The sequence below is a fragment of the Schistocerca nitens genome, chromosome 1 (genome assembly GCF_023898315.1).
Source record: "Schistocerca nitens isolate TAMUIC-IGC-003100 chromosome 1, iqSchNite1.1, whole genome shotgun sequence".
NCBI classification, from domain to species: domain Eukaryota; kingdom Metazoa; phylum Arthropoda; class Insecta; order Orthoptera; family Acrididae; genus Schistocerca; species Schistocerca nitens.
This window is the reverse complement of record NC_064614.1, coordinates 263,524,256-263,550,346: the sequence shown is the minus strand read 5'-3', so window position 1 is coordinate 263,550,346 and position 26,091 is coordinate 263,524,256.

Genomic DNA, 26,091 nt, shown 5'->3' with positions numbered 1-26,091 from the left:
ACACAGACGTGATGATCAGGTCCTGACAGTTGTGCTTGACCTGTCCGTTCGGGGTGAGAAGGCCTACTACAAACAGGTATGGATTACTTTCCATCAAAGATGACTTTAATTCACTGTGCTGCACCGCTCTGGTACCGACGACAGTAGAGCAGCGAGAGGTGTCATAGCCAAAAGGATATCATCAACAATAACAATAACAATTCATCAGGACCAGTGCTTCTCTTTGACATCTCAAGGAAAAGAACACCAGGCTGAAAGGTGATTTAAAATTTCATTTGGTGGTGACCGTTAGAGCCCTGGTGTTGTGCAGTGTTCATGAAACCAGGGTCCTCAGTTTTCATCAAAACATTGAGCTTTGCTCTACTACTTTACTTGACTTTTGTTTCGTTGGATCTCTCTGTAAGCGAGAAAGGTCATAAAACATCTGATGTTTCAGCGTGGCTCTGATGCAGATAGCTTGGCAGAAGGAATGGGCGTTACTATTGTGTAGCTGGAACAACAGATCAGGATACATAAGGCTCACGTTGTCCAGTTCCGTGGCCTGAAAGTGGCTCTAAGTGTTGCGTCATCACTGCTTTTCATTGACACCCCACTCTTCGCTAGCTTTTGTATGTTACTCTGCAAGGTGCTGCAGAATTAGTAACACAGGGTTTGACACCGGACTCACTTATGGTAACCTCTTTTGAACTCGCGTAATTGCTTCTGCTGGTGAGTGTGTGCCGAATGAAAATCTGACAGTACACTGAAAAATAATAGTGTACAGCTTATGACAAACCCACATTCTTCGTCGTCTATTGCACCAACGGCGTATCGGGACGTGTGGTGCACCTGTACTGTGATGAAAAAAAATTATGTTTAACACAGACGTAAAAGAACACATTATATGCGTCTGGAATTTATAAACGTATAATAATTAAACGCTGAACTGTTAAATGCGAAACTGAATTAAAATTATAATGGTTTTGTATGAAGATTAGAATAAGTTTATGAAACTGAATTTATTACTGAATGGAAGAACATATTATGTAATTGAACCCACACAGTGCAACCTACAAGTTTAACCGCCTACCTGCCGGGGGACCGAGTGACCCTTTCAATAACTGAAAAGGCAAAGCGCCACAGGCTGCACATTAAACGATTAACTGACTAATTTTGCTCTTCAGACGCGAGCATCCTCATATGTCCATTGTCTTAGTGACAGCATTTAGGGGTTTAAAGCACCATTCGGCATCGTCATGAACTCAAAGTAATTTTTCTTGACGACAGTGCTGAGTGGTGCTTAAAGCTTCTAACGTGTTGCCACTAGGGAATTGATTATTTGATGATGTTTGTGTCTGATGAGAGAAACTAGTTAAGTAAATAAAATAATATACTGCCTGTGGTGGTTTATATATTTAATAACGAGAATATACGGCCTTTGATGATTTATCTGTTTATTAACTAAAAGCTGAAGCGTATTCCAGTAGGATAACGCGCACCTCAGTTTTCAAAGTGCGTAATTAGATGATAATCTAGCGGTGGGATATTATGTAATCTATCATTTGTTGGCAAAACCGCACCTGTAACATCCACTTATGAACAGTTATAAACAGTCTGACAAAAAAGTAAAGCACTCAGAAGACACAGTTGGATGTCAATGTAACTTTGTACGCGCAAACACCATCAGTGGGTATACAGATGATTAAAGTTGCAAATTCTGTATGACAAGTAGAACGGCCACGGAAGTGCTTTAGTGTTGTTCGGGTTTTGTGTTGGTCAGAGGCCTGATAGCTTATATAAGGGACATGAGCAGCATCAGATGTTGAGTGATCGCTATGAAGGACACACAAGTGCCACATACCCGTGTCAAACATCATTATCAGCATCTAAGAGATTTTGACAGGGACCCAACTGGGTGTCCACTTGGCTGGCTGGTCGAACAACGCAATATTCGGATGGACAGTGGCCCGACGATGTGATTCAGGGAAATGTTAGAACAGATATAGCCATCGCTCTAATCTACCTCCTCTGACCACCACAAGGGAAAATCACTGTACTGTGCACAAAGTAAATACATTATAATCCCTTCACGTCTGCGCCTGTCATCCGAGAACAAGTAATAGACATTATGCAACATTCTATGTCATTTGTCAACGCTGTTAATTAATAGCAGCTGCACTAGGGATTTGATATCCCATTCCACCACTAACACTACACTATTTGGAATGGTGCCTCGACTGGGATACATGGACTCCTTGAGAATGGCGTAGCATTGTGTTTAGTGATGCACTACCTTGGATGATTATCGTCGGCGTATGCGGCGGCATACTGACTAGCGAGCTCATTCGTCAAAGTTTTAGAGGTAAACAGCTGTGCTACTCCTGGCATCATGGAGTGGAGAGGCCATGGCTGTTAGTGACTACGGCAACTCCGTCCTGGTGCCAGTGTCTGGGGTATCAGAATCTTGTTGACCAAAATGTCTCAGGAGAGCATACACTGGTTTATGAGACATTTCCAAACAGAATGAGTGCATGCAACCAAGCCAAAGAGGCTACTAGTCATGCTGATAAGTGACTCGATTTTGTAATCACCGACATAATATCAAACATCCTCCCAACCCATGAAGTTTTATTTCATTTCCACTAATCCGTCTGGGTGCTTCAACTTTTCGTAAGGTGACGTAATTACGAAATGATAAGACACATCTTACGCCAATGAACAGAAGACATTCCTTGTCATACACTACCGGCCATTAAAATTGCTGCACCCCGAAGATGCCGTGCTACAGACGGTAAATTTAACGGACAGGAAGAAGATGCTGTGATATGCAATTGATTACCTTTTCAGAGGATTCACACAAGGTTGGCGTCGGTGGCGACACCTACAACGTGCTGGCATGAGGAAAGTTTCCAACCGATTTCTCATACACAAACAGCAGTTGACCGACGTTGCCTGGTGAAACGTTGTTGTGATGCCTCGTGTAAGGAGGAGAAATGCGTACCATCAAGTTTCCGACTTTGATAAAGGTCGGATTGTATCCTATCGCGATTGCGGTTTATCGTATCGCGACATTGCTGCTCGAGTTAGTCGAGATCCAATGACTGTTAGCAGAATATGGAATCGGTGGGTTCAGGAGGGTAATACGGAACGCCGTGCTGGATCCCAACGGCCTCGTATCACTATAAGTCGAGATGACAGGCATCTTATCCGCATGGCTGCAACGGATGATGCAGCCACGTCTCGATCCCTGAGTCAACAGATGGGCACGTTTGCAAGGCAACAACCATCTGCACGAACAGTTCGACGACGTTTGCAGCAGCATGCACTATCAGCTCGGAGACCATGGCTGCGGTTACCCTTGACGCTGCGTGACAGAAAGGAGCGCCTGCGATGGTCTACTCGACAGCGAACCTGTGTGCACGAATGGCAAAACGTCATTTTTTCGTATGAATCCAGGTTCTGTTTACAGCATCATGATGGTCGCATCCGTGTTCGGCGACATCGCGGTGAACGCACATTGGAAGCGTGTATTCGTCATCGCGATACTGGCGTATCACCCGGCGTGATGGTATGGGGTGCCATAGGTTACACGTCTCGGTCACCTCTTGTTCGCATTGATGGCACTTTGAACAGTGGACGTTACATTTCAGATGTGTTACGACCCGTGGCTATACCCTTCATTCGATCCCTGCGAAAAACCCTACATTTCAGCAGGATAATGCACGAGCGCATGTTACCGGTCCTGTACGGACCTTTCTGGATACAGAAAATGTTCGACTGCTGCCCTGGCCAGCACATTCTCCAGATCACTCACCAATTGAAAAAGTCTGGTTAATGGTGGCCGAGCAACTGGCTCGTCACAATGGGCCAGTCACTACTCTCGATGACCTGTGGTATCGTGTTGAAGCTGCATGGGCAGCTGTACCTGTACACGCCATCCAAGCTCTGTTTGACTCAATACCCAGGCGTATCAAGGCCGGTATTACGGCCAGAGGTGGTTGTTCTGGGTACTGATTTCTCAGGATCTATGCACCCAAACTGCGTGAAAATGTAATCACATGTCAGTTCTAGTATAATATATTTGTCCAATGAATACCGGTTTATCATCTGCATTTCTTCTTGGTGTAGCAATTTTAATGGCCAGTAGTGTATTGCTGCTTGGCTGGGAGAGATCCTACACGATACACGAGACTCCGAAGGCTGTTGACTCACCGGTGTAAATCGGACGCTGTGGACGTGTGGAATACCTGGGAGGGGGTGCGCGCGGCGGGCAGCTCGTGTCCCTCCGGGCGCGCGTCACCTCGCAGGGCGTCCGTCGGCCTCATATTAAGCCCGGCCCGTGGACACCGCCGCTGCCGGCGGCGCCGCCACGCCACGCCGATCAATAGGAGCCGCAGCCTGGCACAGTGGAGCGCGGCGCGGCGTGGCGGCCTGGCCTTCTCGCCCGGGGCGGGACACGCCGCCGACGCCGCCGCAACCGCCGCGGCGCCTGCAGCGGTCCTCCCCCACGCTGGCGCGCCGGGCCGTCTCGCGCCGGCCAGCCACCTGCACGCGGCGGCGCCTGACTCGCAGCCAAAGTAGCACCGGCACTCTCGGCGCCGTAAAGGGCGAATCCCTGTCCCATATAACATGTCTCTCACCGGCTCCACCGGGCCTACACAGGCCCAGTATTACTGTACTGTCAGCCATTAGAACTGCGATCCCGCGAGGGCAGAATTCAACAAACGTCAAATTGGGGTGAATTTAGGACATTCATGTGACTAAATTCAGTCAGTAGCACAAATTAAGCAGGCGTAATTGTTACGGTGCTCGCTTATTTCCAGGTCCGTATCGATCTTAGTGCTGCGTTTTCACTCAGATGGCGCTTTGGCGTTAGGAGTTGTTTCCGTGTGTGGTCGCTGGCCAGAGCTTAGCTGGAGGCGTGTGAGGAGGGACGAGGTGGCTGTCTTGTCGTGAAGACAGTTCGGCTCGGCTGGGGTTGTTTGCGTCTGGAAGCCGAGTGTGGCCCGATGGGATGACCGGACCGTGATTTTACGGTTAATAGTGTGGACAGCAGCGTGGTGTGCCGTTTAAATTGATTCGCAAGGAGATCAAAATCTCGCCTGTTGTAGTTTGTCGAGCCTGAGTTTGAAATAACTTCTATGTGCTGCGGGATGTCATTTCGTCCTCCTGTCTCTCCGTCGCTGGGATTGCTATCTTCGTTTACCGTCCCATGGATGTATATCGATGGGCTACGCTGCTCTCCGTACTCTACTAGACGCTGGTGATGGAAGTGCGTCGTTCAGCGGCACGTTAGTCTGGGTGCTTTATGTTTGATCTTCAAGTTCATAGTCTTCGAGTGGCACTTCTTAGCGTTTGCCTTGCGCAGTTAGATTGGAGTTTATTTTGTCTTGTGGTGCTTCCGCTTTCCGTCAACGAAGGTTAAGCTTGATTTGGCACTCCGTACGACGCTTGGCACCTCAGCAGGCAGGTCGGAGCCACCTTCGCGACTAAACGGAAGCCTTTGGACTGAGAGGTCTTGTGTTTTGCATATTGTTCATAAATTGTTGTTTTGGTATTAAGTTGGCTGAGGTTTCTTACGGATTTCCCGGGATTTGGTCTGTTGTCCGACCCGGGCTAGGTCTCGTTATTTTAAAGGTCGGTCCTTGTTTTGGCTTAGTACGATTTTGGTTTACTGGCTGGTGGTTCTGGTAATACGCCGGGTCGCTGTGGTTGTGTTGCATTTTGTATGGGGCTGCGTGCTCGGAGCCGTGGAGTGCCATTTGTGTGAACTGCTTCACTGGGGAGTACTGATAGGGCCAATCTTGGTTTTCTTTGTATGAAATAATTTTATTATTATTTTAAAGTAACATTATCACTTAAATTATTTAATTCTTGTTGCCTTAATTGCCAGCCGCGGTGGCCGTGCGATTCTAGGCGCTACAGTCTGGAACCGCGTGACCGCTACGGTCGCAGGTTCGAATCCTGCCTCGGGCATGGATGTGTGTGATGTCCTTAGGTTAGTTAGGTTTAAGTAGTTCTAAGTTCTAGGGGACTGATGACCGCAGATGTTAAGTCCCATAGTGCTAAGAGCCATTTGAACCATTTTTTTGTTGTTGCGTTAATTGCAACTTGGGTACTGAAAAATTTAGTAGTGTAATTACGCAAGATTTGATAGGGGCACATGCCCCTTTACCTTTCGTAATCTGTTAATTACCGAAAGACCTTAAGCTCATACTAATATGATTTGATTTTCTTAAATTATTGTATTTTTATGTCATGTTATTGTTTTTTTAAAATTTGATGATCACTGGTGTACTGTTCCAAGTATTAAAATGTTTCAGGTAGCTATTGTTTGGGTGGAACGCGCGGAACCGCAACGGAGAGAGTAGTTGCGTGCCTTACGTGTCAGTCGCTGGCGCGGCCTGGTGTACGTTGTTTGTTTTGGTGCACCTGAGTTAAGTATTGTGTTGCCTCCTCCCTTGCGGCCCCGTCGGGTTCTCATAAACATTCCTTCAAGGCACTTTAGTTAATTTTGTGCTAGTATTATTTTAATTTCTTACATTGGTAAAATTGTGCGGCCTTCATTATGCATACTGTTTGTCATAATGTCCCATATATCATGATGTGCGTGTGTAATGGTGCAATAAATGGATGATTGTTATTTCTGTTGGCGCCCTTCACGCCTCCTCTCTTGTCCCTATTGGTACGCTACCCTTGTACTTGTGTTGGTAACCTACAATAGTAATGTCATCCACATACTGTGTACGGGGCAAGATTACTCTGCGAGTTTCTGATGCAGAAATCTCAGTTAAATTTTGATTGTGAGAAGGCCGTCTAACAGCACTTGTCGAAATTCAATAACGGCTGGACCGTGGCTTATCGAGTCTGAACTTTACAAGTTCCGCGCTATTGCAGTTCGCGTCGGTCGCGATTCAACACCTGTCAGGTGAATATCGAATCGATGGCTTCAGTTTAACAACAAGATGGTTCTCGACGCCCCCACGCAACTAGTTCCCGAAAAGAACGTTCGCTCGGCAGTGGAGGAACTGTATAGCCCAGTCACTGGCTTTGGTCAGGAAATAAGCTCGCTTGCAGCTGCTCAATTATCCATCTTTACCTGTAGTGCGAAAACGTCTGGAGCACAAGTTGTGCATACAGCATGCGGATGGATCTGATCTTCCGTGTAAGCTGTCAGAACGAACGTTTTCTTATCGTCATACGTGCCCATACTGCCATGATAGTATGGAGTGCCATTTGGTACAAACCACGAACACTGCTCGTGTGCTTAGCCAGTATTTTGAACAACATTCTTTATATTTCTAACGTCATATCCACAGTCTCTGTCTTCTACATACGATGACCGGAAAAAATTGAAACGCAAAAAAAAAAAAAAAAAAAAAAAAAAAAAACCAAGAAAGTTAATATAAGGTAATGAAATTTCGGGAATGCGTTTGTCTAGGTAGCGTATTTAACATTACGATATCACAGGATTATGTCCATTTATATACTCGATCCTAGACATCTGGTGATTGGGCAGGGCAAACCAATCATGTTGACACTCTGTAGAGCATGCTGGGTTACAATAACGGCATTTGGACGAATGTTATCCTGTTGGAAAACACCTCTTGGAATCATGTTCATGGGTGGCAGCGCAACAGCTCGAATCACGAGATTGACGTACAAGTTTGAAATCACCGAGGCAGAACCAGCTTTCGTCGCTTGACACCAAGGAAGTCACAAACGGCGGTGGTTTGTGGTCAGTAGAATGCGCTCTACAGGGTGTCTTGATCAGAGCTGTCCTTGAAGTAATCGATTTGTAACAGTTTGTTGTGTCACTGTGGTGCCAACTGTTGCTCAGATTGCAGATGCAGTACGATGCGCCAGACACTGAACACGATGGTCTTCCCTTTCGGTAGTGCCACGTGCCCACATGCGACCCACAGCACACCATAGTCGTCCGCTGCCCCGTTGCTGCTTACTCGGTCCAAAGAGAGCCGTCCACCGCTAAACTGTCGTTGCTCAGGTCAGAAACGCACTCCTCTCTCCAGCACACCGCTGCTCAACGGACAGTCAGCGTCCTGTTCCCGTCTCGTAAGGGTCGCCTATCTGGAGGACCAGGACAGCGGGTGTACTGTATGTAGCAGAAGCGTAGTGTGTCGTGATCCCATTCCCTGAAACAAAATGTTAAAAGGGCGCATACAGTAGTGGAGGTCAGTACATGGCATAGGTACTTACGAAGAAATTAACGTTGTCGGTTGGAATAGTTCTGAAAATGAGTATGCAATAGTACGAAATCCAGGACACCGACGAATGCAGTCAAATGTTATCTCGTTTGATATCAAATGGTCCAAATGGTTCTAAGTACTATGGTACTTGACATCTAAGGTCATCAGTCCCCTAGACTTACAACTACTTAAACCTAACTAACCTGAGAACATCACACACATCCATGCCCGAGGCAGGATTCGAACGTACGACAGTAGCAGCAACGCGGTTTTGGACTGAAGCGCCTAGAACCGCTCGGCTACAACTTCCGGCGTTTGATGTCAGTATTACCTTATATAAGAAGACATCAACGATTGAGGTGGCAGAGGATGAAACTTTTTATAAAGGCCGTCGGCTCTGTGCGGTGTTAGTGTGTGGGTACGTGCCTTTACTGAAGACAGGAAAAAGGTTCCACTAATCATAGTAAGTATTGCGTACATAAATCACTATTGTGACAATGCCACGAGGAAAAGTTATCATGTGATGAAAAAGCAAAAATCGGAACTTACAAGGAAATCGGCCACTTTAATCGTCAAATTTCTGAGAAGTTGAACCGGAAAATATGGGCAAAGTAGAAAATGATCTGAAGCTTGGAAAGGGATGCAAAGCAAAGACCGCAGATCGTTCTTCTTCTCAACTTCTTGTTGATTTACTGTTGTCAGTAACTACCAGACAAATTTTGTCACACGAGGAACATCTTACATTCAAGAAACGACTGCAGAATTCCGCCCTAACACCCAAACATGGAGAAGCCAGATTGCAGTTTGCTGAAAAACACATGTAAAGGACTTCAGAATGGGACAAAGTGATGTTGAGAAGTTAAATGTAGATGGCAGGATGCATTCCAGTGTTACTGGCATCATCTGAGAAGAGAGCAGAAATTTCGGTTTTGGCAGCTTCCTGAGCTAAAGGTAAATCTCCCATTGAATGGTTGAATAGAATGAACTCAAAGATGTACAGTGAGATGCTAGAGATAGAACTGATTGTATGAGATTAAATGTATGGGAACCTAGGGGACGAAAGTCTAACGTTTCAACAAAATAATGCATTTGTGTGTGTTTCTGCTAAAACCAAAAAGTGATTTGAAGATAAAGATATCGAAGTCTTGCCCTGGCCTGCATGTAGCCCTGAGCTGAAGCCCGTGGAAAGCTGTAGGGACATCGGAATGGCAGGCAATTTGAGGCTGTGTGTGAACAGAAAAGAGCGACACGAGAAAAGTAGGCGACAATTTCAGTGCAAGAACTACTAATCCTAACAAAATGAATGCCAGTGAGAATTTTTGAGGTAATTAGGAAGAACAGAGGTTGGGAAAATTACTAATTGTGCCGCGCGGCCGCGTTTAATTTCGCGTAATTCCCGCGGATTTGGAATCCCTCTGGCCGCAAGAGCGCACGGAGCGTTACTGTCGCCGGTAGAGGGCAGGTCGGAGGAGAAGGTAGTTGAGGGCTGCGGCGACCTGGAGGAGGGGAGAGTCTGACACGGACGGCGAGCAGCGCAAGTGAGGCTGCGTGTTGTTGGGGCCAAGCGTCTGACGTGGCCCGGTGGCAGGAGCGGTGCTCTTGCTCACTGCGGGTTCGACGGGGTCGAGCGTTGGTCGCTGCCGTGAACTAAGACGAAGTAAAATACAAGGAAGTGATAATATACTGTTGCCGTTTTGAGGTGTTTGCTATCAGTTGTGTTACTGAAATTTAGTCTTTTCAGTTCTGGAGGCAATTTGTTAATGTTCTTTTTTAAAAATAAATTCATTTGTGTTTTTAGAAGCTAGACTAAGAAAAGGCAAACTTACGTTTCTAGCATTTGTAGACTTGGAGAAAGCTTTTGACAATGTTCACTGGAATACTCTCTTTCAAATTCTGAAAGTGGCAGGGGTAAAATACAGGGAGCGAAAGGCTATTTACAATTTGTACAGAAACCCGATGGCAGTTATAAGAGTCGAGGGACATGAAAGGGAAGCAAGCAGTGGTTGGGAAGGGAGTGAGACAGGGTTGTAGCCTCTCTCCGATGTTATTCAATCTGTATATTGAGCAAGCAGTAAAGGAAACAAAAGAAAAATTCGGACTGGGTATTAAAGTCCAAGGTGAGGAAATAAAAACTTTGGGGTTCGCCAATGACATTGTAATTCTGTCAGAGACAGCAAAGGACTTGGAAGAGCAGTTGAACGGAATGGACAGTGTCTTGAAGGGAAGATATAAGATGAACATCAACAAAAGCAAAACGTGGATAATGGAATGTAGTCGAATTAAGTCGGGTGATGCTGAGGGAATTAGATTAGGAAATGAGACACTTAAAGTAGTAAAGGAGTTTTGCTATTTGATCGTCGAAGTAGAAAGGGTATAAAATGTAGATTGTCAATGGCAAGGAAAGCGTTTCTGAAGAAGAGAAATTGGTTAACATCGACTATAGATTTAAATGTCAGGAAGTCGTTTCTGAAAGTATTTGTATGGAGTGTAGCCATGTATGGAAGTGAAACATGGACGATAAACAGTTTGGACAAGAAGAGAATAGAAGCTTTCGAAGTGTGGTGCTACAGAAGAATGCTGAAGATTAGATGGGTAGATCACGTAACTAATGAGGAGGTATTGAATAGGATTGGGGAGAAAAGAAGTTTGTGGCACAACTTGACAAGAAGAAGGCATCGGTTGGTAGGACATGTTCTGAGGCATCAAGGGATCACCAATTTAGTATTGGAGGGCAGCGTGGGGGGTAAAAATCGTAGAGGGAGACCAAGAGATGAATACACTAAGCAGATTCAGAGGGATGTAGGTTGCAGTAAGTACTGGGAGATGAAGAAGCTTGCACAGGATAGAGTAGCATGGAGAGCTGCATCAAACCAGTCTCAGGACTGAAGACCACAACAATAACAACAGTGTTTTCAGAAACGTTAATAAATTCATTATGACTCAGTACCTTGCCTCTCAACACCAGCTCCCTACCGCATTTCACTAACAACGGAATAACTCAACAGGACAGTGATTGGCTTTATACCATTTTCCATCCACGAAATATAAACGCCTTATTTTATTACTCCTGTTATGAAAGAAACTACGTAATTCCCCCATGATTGTTTATGTCTTATATGTATCTGCTACTTTCACAGTAAATTCGATAAATGTGTGCTTCAGACATTGTACTATTACTTTCGTGGAACCCTACATTTATGCTGGTTTCTGCTATGTGTTTATGGGCCACGATTGGATGAAGTTCGCGGCTTTTAATACTTCGTATATCACAATTTTCAAAGAGCTTAAACTCGGCGGGTCGTGCCTGATAAATGTGTGTGCCGAGTAACGGCACATGGTAACCACCACTTTCTGACCTCTAAGCGCCCTACCGCACTGGGACACCACGGCAGGTCAGCTGGCAGTGTTCCAGTACGAGATGGCAGCAGACACACAAGAGAAATTTCTTCAGTCTCTCACTCAGTATCGAAATGTATGTAGAAGAGTTAGTAACTGCGCTTTGTGTGCGACGTCGAAATAAACAAGATAATGTAGAGATAGTAGTAGTTTTCGGTACATTCCTTTATTGCTGATTTGACATCACTGGGTTATTTCACACACTGTACGATTATTTAAGAAATTAACGTGATAAATTTTTCAGTTACGTGAGAAAAAAAAATGGTTCAAATGGCTCTAAGCACTATGGGACTTGTAATATTTCTGGCTTAGTCAGCCATAACATTAGGCTGCAAGAAGCTGTTCCCAGAGCAGTGGAGATGCAAGAAGTATGTAGATGACGAAATGTGGTGTGAGGTACCTGTGACAGATGTTACATTCGGTACCATTCCCGTGAGAAATACCGCCTGCATAATGTTACTGCTCTGTGATTGGCTGCTGTGTTCGGAGCAAGGGCGTCAAAACGTTAAAGTATAGTTATTATTATTAGATAAACTACTCATTGAATGACTTCACTTTCTAATACAACTATCTGTCAACAGCTGACTATCAATCAGTCATTTTAGAATGTGGCTGTATTAAAATGCGTGAGTGGCATCCCACAGAAGTGATACATTATTTCAGAATAGAACCTCGCTAAAAGTCAATTTCAGCCTCAAGATACAGAACCTACGACCTGCGTGCTGTTTTCTGCGCTGGGACATCAACTTGAAGACAGTACGTTCGTGAACTATAACAGAACCTTCGTATTCCACACAGTGCAGTGGAAACAACTAGGCGCCTCACGTGTACTGCACGCACAGAACAAATGTGCTCAGCGACACGTCATCTGCAGTAATGCAGAGGAGGTAAAGGAGGATGATCGTTATTAACACCAACAGTCAGTTCATTCTTCCTTTCTTGCCGTAGACTTAACATCTGAGGTTCAAATGGCTCTGAGCACTATGGGACTCAACTGCTGAGGTCATTAGTCCCCTAGAACTTAGAGCTAGTTAAACCTAACTAACCTAAGGACATCACAAACATCCATGCCCGAGGCAGGATTCGAACCTGCGACCGTAGCGGTCTTGCGGTTCCAGACTGCAGCGCCTTTAACCGCACGGCCACTTCGGCCGGCAACATCTGAGGTCATCAGTCCTCTAGACTCAGAACTACTTAAACCTAACTAACCTAAGGACATCACACACATCCTGCAACCGTAGCAGCAGCGTGGTTCCGGACTGAAGCTCCGAGAACCGATCGTCCACAGCGGCCAGCTACGTGAGAACATTGGTATTATTGAACACCAGTCGGTATGAACTGCAGAAAAAAACACTGTTTTAAGGAAAGCATTCAAGCCAGAAGAAAAGATTTTCGTGACGTTAAGTGGTTCATGAAACTGACCGAAAATGTCTTTTCTTTTTTAAGCAGAAATTATGGATAATAAGCACCCAAAGTTTCAATGATGAAATCGCATCCGAAAGACCAGAAAAATAATTAAATGTGCGACGCGACCTCCCTGACACGCCCTGAAGTAACATTTCACTATTTACAGACTCAGAGGGATAGCAACCCCTAAAGTCACAAGGAGAGCCTTTCAAATTGTCTTGGATGTTGTCAAGCCCACTTACAGCTTTATGGTTGATCCAGAACTTCTAAAAAAATTTGTTCATGACAAAATCCAGAATCAAAATGAGTCTCTAAATTCACTCATATGAAAACGATGCCAAAAACCACATGTTCATCTGCTTCAATTGTCAGAATTGCAACTTATGGTGCAGTTCTTGTATTTAATGACGGGAACGTAGGGAGGATGAAGATATTAGAGACAATGGGCTTTAAGATAGGAAATTTCACACAAGACATCTTGAGAAAAATAGATTTACAGTGCCTCTCTGTAGATGAAAAGTCAATTGAAGACCTAGGAAAGGAAAGAAGACAGAAAACGAGAAACTGCAAGAGAAGCCCTGAACAGGAAAGACACCTGAGAACAGGTTTGTGGCCTTCTGAAGAGGTTGAAACACGTATGTTGTGCGGCAGCGATGCTGAGACATTGTAGAATCTCTGACCAGAGCAGTTGCGCTCGACTCGCAGTAGTCTGCAGTAGTCAGTCCTCAGTAGTGCTTGTAGTCGGTTGCTAGCAGTAGCGGAGAGCAGTCGGCGGGCGTCGGCATCGCAATGGTCGAGATTCAGGACGAGGTATAATTTATTTAAATAAATAATCATGCAGCTTTGCGCTCATCAGATAATGTAACGAACACTCATTGTAATTTAACTTTCAAAAATCGCCCCTAATAATAATTTTGATTTAAAAGTAATTTTAGAGACAATCATTCAAATTTCCTTCCATTTCCTTTTAACAAAGATTTTCAAAAGGTACTTCCAATGCTTTTCGTGCAAGCGTCAGAGAACAATAAGAGCAGAATTTTGACATGCAGTTTCACTAAGGTAAGAAATTTATTCTCGTTTCGCACAGGGCAAACACCGACTTTTCGGTTGAATTGAGTTTAGGTTATCATTACAGTTTCATTATCATGGGATTAGCGTTCATTATTTAATGGGAACTTGTACTTGAGTCAGATAGCGAGCTTTCATTTAATTGTCTTTGCCATTAATATTCTTGTGGGGAGTTTACACTTAGCTGTGGCTCCATTACTAATAAATATAGTTATATTTTCAGAATATCTTGTGGGGAGGTTACACTTAGCTGTGGCTTCATTTCTAATAAATATAGTCTTTCGAATATTCTTGTGGGGAGGTTACACTTGGCGACACCCGGTCCAGGATCGTATTTCGTAGAGAATCTTTTGAAAAACAGTCAGATATCTGCTCTTATTGCTTAAATATAATTATAATTTGCGCAACGCTTTTACTAATCTTGTGACTTTCTTTCTACAGGTCAACGGCAATTTGTTGCTCTGTTGTATTTTGTTTGTTGCTTTTGCATTGTGTTTATTTGTTTTGTGATTTATTGTAACTATTGTGAAAATGCCGCGAAAGACTGTGAATAGTGTATCGCGAGGTATTATGAACGAAACAACCGAATTAAATGACTTCATCAATAGTACCAGTGACACGCAGTGTAAGGATGATAATCCTGCGTTCACTAACAGTCAGTGCGTTTCAACCACTTGTCTTACTGCTGAACATATAGCATTCTTGCAACAAATGTTTAATCAACTTAATGAAAGTTTCAAAAAGACGAGTGAAACATACGACAAACTTAATGAAAGTTTCAAAAAGACGAGTGAAACGTACGACAGACTTAATGAAAGTTTCGACAACCACTTCAAACAACTTAGCGAAACAATTAATGAAAGTTTCAATCTGGCGAACGAAAAACAAGACAACCTTAACGAACGGAACAAACAAGTTAGTGAACAGAGTACAGCTGTTACCGTGCAATGTCAGGACATTAAAGAACCATTACGTGTGAATACTAAGGCTTGTGCTAAAAACAGTAATAAAGAAGTTGGCACTGTTGCACAAGAATTAAGTAGTGCATGTGTAGGTACAACAGAATCACAGAAAGTCGAAATTAATGCAGTTACTGAACAATGTTCAGCATACGTAACACAGATCCACGAAATTAATGCAGTCACTGAACAATGCCCTAAAAACGCAGTACAGATACGCGACGAGTTTAATTTAGAGTCACTGGAAGTTAAACACACTCTGAATACGGAAGTCAATAATAAAAGTGAACGTCAGAACAACCAAATTGACGAAAGTATTAAAGTAACAGAATTGAAAACTATTGCCGTCACCAATAGGTTACAGGATCCGCCACATTGCGAGCATTTGTCAGAGTCACGCAGCGCGTATAATGTGAGCAATTTACAGAGACTACGCGACTTAAAATCCGAAAAGCTACGCGACTTAAAACCTGAAAAGATACGCAATTTGAAATCCGAAATGACACAGACAAACAGATTCACACACAAAACTGAACGTGTTCTCAAATTCAGTGGCGAGAACGTAGATTACGAGCAATTTTTATCCGTAAGAAAGTGTAAGGAATTTAATAATGACAGAGCACAGATACACGATTTGCACTGTAGGAGACAATTTATGTTTGTATTTTCACCGCTATTGCCTGTAATGCAGAAGCTGGCTTTGAACCTGATACGACAATTTGCCATTGTATTTTCATTAGCATTGAGTGTAATACAGAAACGACAATTAGCATGGATACAGCAATTTATTTCTGAATTTTTACCGACATTGCCTGTAACACAAAAGCTGAAATTTATTTGCAGCGCGTAATAGACCTCAGGGGATTCATTACGCTTTAATGAATATGTGCCGTAGCGAGCATAGGGCCCCGAGCTGTAGTAGTGCTGTTTCATCTTTAGTTTTCTGCACTGCTGCCTTCTCTTCTACTATCCTTTATATCTATCAAAACAGCTCTTTAACTATTGCTCTTCCTAGAATTAAGAAAAATGTAATGAAAACCCGATGTGACAAATTTTTACCGAATGTGACAATTTTCAGTAGGCACTACCGTAATGACAACTACCGCCGTAATTTTAATATCAGAAAAAATTTTAATCATCAGTATGTACAAAATTTTCAGCAACAGCGAACGCATTTTTGTAACAATAGACGTTTTTAACCGTAACAGCATGAAAGTCAGTCGCTTAGCATTCCTAACCAACAATGTAATGTACAAGCTTTAATGTTTCGCCGCGTGCACGTATAGTCCCAGCTACAATAAATAGTAACGCACAGCAGAGAAATAACTACGTACAGAAAACACACTATTTCGACTCGTATCGCAATGCGCCGTATAGAAGTGACTATTATGACAGACGTAAAATTAACGAGCACAATTTTCAGCGTACATTTCATTACAGTCGATCTTTTCAGCAGCAAGAATGTTAGCAACAACATATAATCATGAATGAAACAGACAATAGGTGTCATCTATAGCGTAACATGTCAGTAAGAAATAACAGAGCAGTTTAAATAGTCAAAATACCACAGCATCGTCCCGTAAATAACAGCACGTACGACAGAATTTGACGAGACACAGTACAGGTAGTCTATTCCAGTAACGTAAGCAATACTTATTGACACGCAGAATTTTGTTCACGAGAATGTTATTTGAAACATGCTTTGTTGAATGCTCCACTTTTATCGCACCCAGACCTTACTAGAAATTTTTCTATTGCCACCGACAGTTCCAACACAGCTTTAGGCGTACACATTTTTCAGGAAATTGAAGAAGATGGCTCAATAGTAATTAAAAACATCGCATTTGCAAGCCGCATTTTGTCACCTGCTGAACGAAATTATTCCGTTACTGAACTAGAAACATTATGTGTTGTATGGGCTTTTACGAGATTTCGGCACTTTCTTTATGGCAGACATACCACCGTTTACACAGATCACAGAGCTATACAATTTTTACTTTCAGCTAAATTTACTCACGACAGATTAAGCAGATGGAAACTGTATTTACAGGAATTTAATTTTACGATTGTTCACATTCCCGGTACACAAAATGTTATAGCAGACGCACTTTCTCGTTCTCTCAGCAACAATCAGCAAGACGTAGCAACCAACTTCTGCAAAGCAAATTTCAGCGTCATGTACATTCAACAAGTTGCATTTGAAAATTTTATTTCATCGTCATTACAGGACATAGCACGAGAGCAAAGCAAAGACAATGTGTGGAAAGAAATTAAACACCTTTGGCAAGATAAGAATAATGTTACGATTAGAAACCACTACACTGTACGCAATGACATTCTGTTTCGCCGCTCTCATCCAGACAGTAACAATTGGTTATTATGCATTCCTGACGAACTGGTTAACAAATTAATATGGTACACTCATTTAAGCTACGCACATTATGGAGCAAGAAAATGTTTTCTGATACTGAGACAGAACTGTTATTTTTCAAACATGGAAAAACGTATACGACGAGTTTTAGCGTCATGTAAAATTTGCCAGAAAGCTAAGTCTGACACCACTTCACACATTCCTCCATTATATCCCATTGTACCTGTTAAATTAAGACATATGGCCGCAGTAGACATTTTTGGTCCAATTCCGAGAACTAATAGAGGTTTTTGCTACATCTTTGTCGCTGTTGAACTCACTTCAAAATTTGTTACCTTCACTCCGTTACGCAAAGCTACTGCTAAAACTGTTTCGAAAGCATTTGTAAAGCATTTCTTATTTCATGTAGGGCATGTGATGAAAGTAATTTCTGACAATGGATCACAATTTCGTTCTGTCATATGGACACGCATGTTACGAGCTAGAAACATTTCTCCGATTTATATATCCAAGTACCACGCCTCTTCGAACCCTTGTGAACGACTAATGAAAGAAATTGGTAAACTGTGTAGAATATACTGCCACAAAAGACATGTTAATTGGGACACACACGTACACTCATTTCAAGATGTAATTAATTCCATTCCAAATGAATCCACTATGCTACCTCCGTCTGTTATACTGAAAAACGTTGAACCACCAAACAAAATCAAAGAATTAGTAACATTTCCTACATCTCGTCGATTACGACACCACGAAATAATTGACATTGCGCTGAACAACATCAAACGTGCCGCAGAGCGCCGGAGAAGACAGCAAAAACAGGTTTGTAGACACCGAGACTTTCACGTTGGACAGAAGATATTAGTACGTACACACTATTTATCCAGCAAATTAAAAGGTAAGTGCAGTAAATTTGAACTTCTATACGCAGGTCCATATCGGATTCGCAGCATTCCTCACCCCAATGTTGTACACGTCGAAACTCTGAGAACCAGAAAATCGAAAGGCAACCATCATGTGTCAAACATTAAACCCTTTATCGAATGAAACCACTTTACGATGTAACATGCTATGAGGCCGTTTACACATTTTATGACCACTTATGCAATTATATTCACATGACTAATTATTGATGATTAGCGTATTTTTTCTTGGCAAGTGCCCGGCAAGGTAAGGTTAGCAGGTCGCTTTTCTTGTCGTTACACATCAGACCGTGCATATTTTCCAGATGAACTTACACATTTTGTGACCACTTATGCAATTACATTTATGTGACTACCTATTGATGATTATCGTATTTTTTCTTGGCAAGTGCCCGGCAAGGTAAGGTTAGCAGGTCGCTCTTCTTGTCGTTACACACTAGACCGTGCATTTTTTCAGATGAACTTACGCATTTTATGAATAATTATGCAATTCTCTATAATGACGCATTAATTTTATCAAATTCTCTCTCCATTGAAGTCTTTAATTATCGCATCTATTAACTACACTACATATAAGCTGAACACAACGAATGTCACATTTTGTCTTTCTTATGTATGTACGATTGTTTTCATGTTTTGTTTGTATGCACTGTGAACTAGTTAAGGTATAACACACACCATTTGACTTTGACATTTTGCCTTGTGATATCTCAACATCGTGACTGTTTTACATTTTCCTTTTTTGCTGCTGCATTACGATATTCTCTGTACACTTTTTGCCTTTAAACACTGTCTGTGCTTTGAGATATTACGTTTTCTGTCATGTTATGTTGTATGCTTAATTGAGTCACCATTAACCAGTCACTATTTAATGGGTATATGATTTAAATGCAAGACATTAATCTTTGTTCATCAATTTCAGAAATAAATGATGCGTACAGGAAATGAATTAAACAGAAGTGGGAATTTCACCTATGGAATAAACGAAAGAAGATGCAATAAGCTAATGAGGACGAGTAAATGGATCAGAATTAACAAGCATTAACCAGAATATATTATACACATCGCAGAATAGCAGTCTTAACTAATTTTTTCTTTCAGAATACAAAGCGATTGATGCAAGCTGTCAGACAGAACTACACATTTTAGTTTTAAGTGATAAAATATGCTAGGGATTAGGAATAGTTGTGTGATGAATAATGAAATGATTTTTGCAGATGATAATGAATGCTGATAATGAACAATGATGAAGAATATGGTACTATGAATAATGAAGTTTTTGTTTACAGGTGATGATAATGATGGAGTTATGATGATATGAATAATGAAGTTTTTCTTTACAGATGAGGATAATGTTGAAGTTATGTATTTATGCTATGTAGTTATTTAAGTATTTGTTGCAGTTTACTTTGACAGCAGGTGTTATATTGCGTAGTAGGATGACTGAAGGTTTTGGAAAGGACAGCTATGGAACACATTTTTTATACACATTTCACTACCTGTTAATTCGAAGTTCACTACTTTTCAGCATAGTCTGCGTTTCTTCTTTCAGTTCAATAATCCATTTTGTATTTTTCTTTCAGGAGAAGCTTTTTTATGATACTTACTAAACTTGTTACTTATTATACCTGTTCTAGTACTTGCATTTTTCTTACCCAATTGTGTCTATCATTTATAAATGTGATAACCTTGCTACAGCTGACTCATGACGAATGACGTTACACAATCTTTTCATTTATAGGAACAACCTAGAAGCAATTTTTTCTCTTATTTCTTCTTGCTTTCCCTTATAATTACCCAAGCAATGCATTGCTAGCACAAACAAAAAAAAAAAAAAACAAAATGTATTAACAGTCCCAGATAATGTCACTAGTTTATGATAATTCTGAATAACACTGATCAGCTCTGAATAGTATGTCACTTGAATAATGACTTCTTAATGATACCAAAACATAATTGCCACTATCTATTGTAATGAGAGTACTTATTATGCCCATGTTTATTAATGCTACTAATGTTTTGTACTATTCAGTACTTGCTGGCCACTGAGTGCCCATAATTAATGTAACTTATAATGCCCATGCTTATTAATGCTATGACTGTAATTAACTGATTTTTCTAATAATGATTTCTTAATGATATGAATAATACTGAATGATGAATAATGTTTTATACTATTCAATACTTGCTGGCCACTGAGTGCCCATAATTAATGTAATTACTTATTATGCCCATGATTATTAAGGCTATGACTGTAATTAACTGATTTTTAATAATGATTTCTTAATGATATGAAGAATACTGAATGATGAATAATGTTTTATACTATTCAATACTTGCTGGCCACTGAGTGCCAATAATTAATGTAACTTAACGTTTTGTTAGTGTTTTCAATGATGACTTCCCATATTAATACTGAATGATGATAAATATTTTGTACTAATCGAAAGTTGCTAGGCCACTGAGTGTTAATAGTTACTTGTAAATATGTCATTTGAATGAGGAAAAATGTTTTGTAATACTCAATACTTGATGGCGATTGATTACCACTCTTGTCTTTAAATTAATTAATGAACATTTTTCTGTAATACTACATTCATGGTACAGAAATGTTCAATGACTAGAGTATGGATACCGCAAACTACTTATGTAATCACTAATCAAGACTTGTGTGTTAGTTAATGTCCTTCACCTTCTGACCTAACTACCTGAAATTATTGTAACATCCATTTGTCTTGTCCATCCTCATTATCATGGAGCACTATATTTGGTTTTTGCACTAATTCTACGTTGGTGTGCCGCCTCTTAAAAGCGTGGTGTTGACACGACATGCTGTTCACCACTGTAGGCGAAGAAACTACTTATGTAATCACTAATCAAGACTTTGTTATGGAGCACTGTGTGCCGCCTCTTAAGAGCGTGGTGTTGACACGATATGCTGTCCACCACCGTAAGCGAAGAAGACGTTATTCTGGTCCCACTGTTTGGTGTACCTGGTATACTGCCAAATGATAGTATGGAATACTACTACGACGTTTCACTGTCTTGATACTCTGATAAATACTTCTGGGAACGGAACTGCAGATTGTATCACTTAGTTGTGATTCTGTGGAAAGATATGGACTTTCAGTGCAGCTATGTGCAAACTAAAGTGCTACAACCATGATGCAATCCTTCCTTTCCTATCCTAATAGTGAAAAACATTTTTTTACTAACACCATTTATGTTCATGGCCTATACATTTTTCTCGATTTGTTGAACTCTAGTGCGAGTACACTTGTGTCACTTGTCGACATGATTTTTGCCATTTGTTGTCAAAATACTAAAGACATTTTCGATTTGTTTTGAAGTGCAGTATGTGTGCACTCTTGTCATCTATATTGTATATACTTTTTGTGATTTGATGATTTTTTCTACTCTTGCGTTTATTTGTTATAAAAATGTTCAAAAGTTTTCAGTGCATGTGCACTTATGTGAATATGTTTTCAACTGAACTACAGTGCCTCTGCACTCTTCCCAATTTACGATATGATTTGTGTTCATTCTATATACCTTTTATGATTTATGTCACTTGTTACTCATTGTATATACATTTCGTTTTTTTTTACTGATATGTTCTCCACTGCAGTGCATGTGCACTCATGACACTTGTCAACATGATTTTTTTTGCCTGTTATGAAACTGCTAAAGAATTTTTCAGTGTGTGTGCATTTTATTATCTGTCAAATAATTTGTATATACATTTTTCCTGATTTGTTTTGTACTTATATTTTGTCTTGTCTGTAATGTTTTGTAATTGGTGCATGCGCACAACATTTAATTCATGTATTACATCCAAATATTTTGTAAATGTTCATTAATTAAAGGAAAAATTTGTTACGATGGCAAGTCCAAATGACTCACCATCGCTGCCAAATTTTTGCCCCCCCAGTGGAGGGTTATGAAACACGTATGTTGTGCGGCAGCGATGCTGAGACATTGTAGAATCTCTGACCAGAGCAGTTGCGCTCGACTCGCAGTAGTCTGCAGTAGTCAGTCCTCAGTAGTGCTTGTAGTCGGTTGCTAGCAGTAGCGGAGAGCAGTCGGCGGGCGTCGGCATCGCAATGGTCGAGATTCAGGACGAGGTATAATTTATTTAAATAAATAATCATGCAGCTTTGCGCTCATCAGATAATGTAACGAACACTCATTGTAATTTAACTTTCAAAAATCGCCCCTAATAATAATTTTGATTTAAAAGTAATTTTAGAGACAATCATTCAAATTTCCTTCCATTTCCTTTTAACAAAGATTTTCAAAAGGTACTTCCAATGCTTTTCGTGCAAGCGTCAGAGAACAATAAGAGCAGAATTTTGACATGCAGTTTCACTAAGGTAAGAAATTTATTCTCGTTTCGCACAGGGCAAACACCGACTTTTCGGTTGAATTGAGTTTAGGTTATCATTACAGTTTCATTATCATGGGATTAGCGTTCATTATTTAATGGGAACTTGTACTTGAGTCAGATAGCGAGCTTTCATTTAATTGTCTTTGCCATTAATATTCTTGTGGGGAGTTTACACTTAGCTGTGGCTCCATTACTAATAAATATAGTTATATTTTCAGAATATCTTGTGGGGAGGTTACACTTAGCTGTGGCTTCATTTCTAATAAATATAGTCTTTCGAATATTCTTGTGGGGAGGTTACAAGGTGATATAAGAAAAACGTTAGTTTTAACCTTAAATTGCATTTCCTGAAAATTAAGTTCTTTACAGTTTATGTACCTTCCTCTTAGAATCTATGAATGCTAGAATTATGTAATTTTGTATACTCAGTTTTATAAACGCAATAACTGCCGTCTCAAGAGTAAATTTTGAAATTTTCAATGTAAGCTGAGATATGGCGCTAAGTGCTTGGAATTTTGCTTGGTTTTTTTGTTATACTTACAGAATTATCATTAAAAATTACTAAAATTCTCCTATTTGATATATTAAAAATCCTAATGAGGGGCTGTTGCCATATGCAAAGAGATTAAACAGAGAAAATTTTGGAGAAGTCTCTTTAATAGTGTCTGAGGAAAAGGTACATACATTATTTTTTGAAAATGAAATGTTTAAATTCCGTAAAGTATATGTAAGCAAAGGAACTTAGCAGTAAAGTGATAATTTCATGTAAAGCACGATACAAAACTTCATTGCCATATCTTCAAAATTGTGGATTTGGTGCATCTTTTAAATAGTGCGTGTTTTTAACGAAGCCCCCCCCCCTTAAGGTGCAATCAGACAGAAGACCAACGAACTGTGTCAGAAGCTCGAACAACAGGGAACTAGCGCACTAGGACATGCATTGGTACTATGAGACAGTTCACTGATAATGACTAGGCACAAGCCGAAATCTAGATATGCGTAATAAAACCTGAAACGAAAGGACGACTGATTGCTTCATCATTTTGATTGTCACTTCTATCTTTTCTTATCTCATTAGACGTGATACTTCTGAAAAGTACGTTGTTATAGGATGTGATGGAACGGCAGTGAATACAACATGAAAAAACGATTTGATTCGACGAATAGAAGTACATTTGGTGATCGGTTACAACGGATGGTTTGCCTACTCCATCTTAATAAAGTGGCCTTCCGTCATCTGTTTCATTACCTGCACGGTGGATCAAGATCAACTGGTCTGAAAATTTTGAGAGGACTAATAGACGAAAAGGTGTGTGACTACGTTAAACGTCCAGCGACTGGTTTCAAGAGTACCGAATTCCAGATCCTCAAAATAGACATGAATATACTAAGTGAGGTTCAACAAGTAATTGACCGGAGCGGTCACGCGTTTCCAGACTGAATCGCCTAGAACCGCACGGCCACCCCGGCCGGCCGAACTTTTTTATAAAAAATTCTATACTACAAATATTGCAGACAAAATGCTGCAGACCTTCTTTTGTTTACATGTTTTGTTTCCTAAAATAACTGTTCCACATCTGATGTGTTACACCCATTAGCGATACTTGCTGCAGCAGGATACAGCTGCACTATTTCAGTATGGGTGTAGGTTGCGGTGAAACGTTCCTTATGCTACATAGTAACGTGCTTTGTCTACGTTGTGAACTTCTTGTGATTGGAGGTGAACGCCAGGAACAGTTTGTGAGGAAATTGGCCTTTGTCCTAACAGTGCATTGCTATAAGCAGTTTGAATTTGACCGTAATGTGGAGGGATATATACTTCGAAAACGGCTTCGCTTATGACGCTCATGGTTCTAATTTTAGTGGTTATTTTCTTTTCTATGGGAAAATTTTGAAGTGAAGCAATGAATGAAAATTTTTACCAAGGTCGGGATTCGAACCCATGTCTCCTGCTCACAAGGCAGATCCGCTAACCACTACACCACCCTGACACAGTGATTTTGCATATCTGCGTGTCTACCCTTGCACGCCTCCCTTCTCAATCCCAATTTCCATTCACACCTCAGCCCTCTCGATATTCCATTTAAACTTTAACAGGACTTCGGAGGCCGTCCAACTCTATTGCAATAACACCTCAGCATCGAACCAGATGGAGGATTCTATGAAACACAGGCATAAGTCCTTTAATCAAATCATTCGTCATTCCAGTCTGCATATATACATCATAGATATTTGAGATTTGGGAAGGTCTCTGGAACGATCTAGTTTCATTTTATTAAAACAGCTATGCCTGGGTTTCAGGCAGGATCACCTGTTTCATTCATTGTTGGTGAGCCTCAGCAATGCTGTTAGAGTTTAGAGGAATATCAAGTGGACTGAGGAGTGAATGGGAATTTGGACTGAGAAGGGAGGCGTGCTAGGGTAGTCCATGTATTTGTAGCATAATAGTTGGCATATCTGCCTGCTGAGCAGGAGACATGAAATCGAATCCTGGCCTTGGTACAAATTTTCATTCTTCTTTCAGTCTGCATATATATACATGATAGACTTGAGACTTCAAAAGGTCTCTGGAACTATATAGTTTCATTTGACTTTGATGTGGGTTCAGCAGACATTTGTCTTATTAAGGCAGAGAAGGACGATCTGTGCTTACAGTGTGAGAGAGATTTGCGAAGTGTTTTGTTTTGCATGATCCCTTTAAGCTACAAAATACATTTATTCACAAAAATGATGTAAAATAAAACAGTGTTTTTGAAACACCACGCTAAACACTGAACTCTTTCTTGTCTTCTGAAGTCGATTGATTTCTTCCAAAATTTCCAGAATTTGCTCTCAACATCTTTCTTTTAACTTTGAGGTTTCAGTATTACAGAGATGAAGCGTATCAGTTTGCTGGTCAGATCTGAATCTCGCAGATAAAAGATTCGGTGTCAAACGATGCACAGTGCACACGTGGAATTTGAAGAAAACTAAATGTGGGTGAGCGGCAGGTAACGCGTGGCGGCTTTGCTGGAGTCTTGGTGTGCAAACGGCCATAAGATGATGTGTGATGCGAGTTCAACTGGCAGCTCTGCCATATTGGCAACCGTGCGGGCAAAGCCTTGCGGCGGCAGCTGTGATGGCAGGCCTGCCACACTCAGGCAGATGTCAAGGGCAGAAGGCTCCACTGAGTCCATTGCTTTGAGTCTGGCGTCTCAGGCAGTAGAACTACTGTGACGCCCCGTGCGGTAGGACCCGAAAGCCATAGTTTACACTGAGGTGAAATAAGCCACTTGTCGTGGCATGGACTCAACAACCCCTGCAGAAATACTGAACCATACTGCCTCCACAACATCAACAAAAGCAAAACGAGGATAATGGAATGTAGTCAAATTAAATCGGATGATGCTGA